The 1,810-nt window shown below is 49.1% G+C and overlaps 1 non-coding gene across 1 annotated transcript; it reads left to right on the forward strand.

Annotated features, from left to right (window-relative positions):
* The first annotated feature begins 438 nt into the window (after positions 1–438).
* Positions 439–628, forward strand: LOC115867926. Its single transcript, XR_004045324.1, has one exon. It is a non-coding gene; the product is annotated as a U2 spliceosomal RNA (small nuclear RNA).
* The last annotated feature ends 1,182 nt before the right edge of the window (positions 629–1,810 follow it).

The raw sequence follows: 1,810 nt of genomic DNA on the forward strand, positions 1-1,810 counted from the left end.
GCTCTTCTCCTCCTGAGACCCCTCTGCAAGGGGATTACCAGTGGCCTACTAATGGGCTTTGGGTCTCCACTCCGCACTCCCCCCCACATTCACTATGATAAGATTTTTTGTTCTGATGATGCCTGATACCTGATCCCTTCGACACCTCGTGGCATTTTCAATCTTCCCATATGAACGTGACAACTGGGCAATGAGCAAGGGAGGCCCGGGAAGAACGGGTGACTGGGAATGGTGGTGAAGAAGATGGAAAGTGTCTGGGACTTCCAGAAGAACAAGCAAATTTGTCTCGGAGGAAGTACATCCAGCCACAACGCTTCTTAGAGGACAGGACGACTTTGTCGCATGTACTACAGATTGCAATGTTTTCAAAGAATGGGGATTTCAGCAAGAGAAGCCAGTCCCTGGGGAAGGACATCCTGCTTGGTAAAGTGGAGGGTCATCGCTTCTCGCCTTTTGGCTAAGAGCAAGTGTAGTATCTGTTCTTAGCAGTTTAATATCTGATACGTCCTCTCTCCGAGGACAATATATTAAATGGATTTTTGGAATTAGGAGATGGAATAGGAGCTTGCTCCGTCCACTCCACACATCAACCTGGTATTGCAGTACCTCCAGGAACGGTGCGCGCACACACACACAAAAGTGGAGGGTCAACACACAAGCAGAAAGAGAAAGACCCTGACCAGGATGGATGGACGCAATGGTTGCAACCCTGAGCTCAAACATGACAATCACTGTGAGAATGGCACAGGACCAGGCAGTATTTTGTTCTGTTGTACACGGGTGTCGCTATATGCCAGAGTTGGCACACAACAACAACAACAAAGAACATTAGTCCTTGCTGCCTAGTTGACTGCCAGGTGGGTAGTGGTGTCAGTCGGATAGCCTTGAGAGTTTCAACTGGTTCCCTTTGATGCATAAACAATAATACTGATGGCGATGACTCCCGTTCGCGGTGACTCTGTAGGATTGAACTCTCCAGACCACCTCTGATGTTTGAGCTCAAGGCTCTGTCAGCCAATTTCATTGAAGGATCCGCTCCTTGGCACAGACCCTCTGTGTACCAAGCAAAACGTCTCCTTCGCCATTTTTTCCCTTCGAGGAGTTCTCTTCTGTCTGCCAACCCTGACACCCACCACCACCAGCAGCTTGAATTCAAACATCCTGTGCTCTCTCTCGGCCTTGAGGGAGGGATGTGGCCAAGGGAAATGCAAGCTTTGATGTCTGGGTGACACTAAAATATTTAGAAGGGCCCCCACCCCCACCCCACACCCACGCAGGGGGACGAACAACAGGGAGAAAGAGGGACGAAAAAGAGCGGATACCAAGGGTTCAAGCAGAAAAACAATGTTTTGAAGATGATAAAGGCAACATCTGTACAAATATGTCTGGTACAATGGATGTATGGGTTGTTATAATACCGAAGAGCCCCCAATAAAATGAGTTATTTTTACATATATATATATGTAAATATATATATATATATCGAGAGAGAGAGAAAGAGAGAGAGAGAGAGCATCTTGAGTGAGAACAGGGCTTCTGGCCACCCTTCCCCTACACTACCAAAAAATAATTAGTCAAGAATCCCTGACACAGGGAGGGGTGAGGAGATGAAGGGGAGGTGATGAGAGTTGAGAGGCTGGGTCACCAAGGAGAGCCCCACACACAGACAAGCTGAGAAACCTGCCAGCAGAGGGTCTCGGTGAGGGACACTGCTGACCCCCAGATCCCTTGGGCCCAGCCATTACCAGCACCCAGGAACTCACAGCGGTCTTCCTGGGAGTCGACCAGGAGCTCCTCCTTCCACTGAGGG

The sequence above is a fragment of the Echinops telfairi genome, unplaced genomic scaffold, assembly GCF_000313985.2.
Source record: "Echinops telfairi isolate 266 unplaced genomic scaffold, ASM31398v2 ScPeMD7_7475;HRSCAF=8513, whole genome shotgun sequence".
NCBI classification, from domain to species: Eukaryota; Metazoa; Chordata; class Mammalia; order Afrosoricida; family Tenrecidae; genus Echinops; species Echinops telfairi.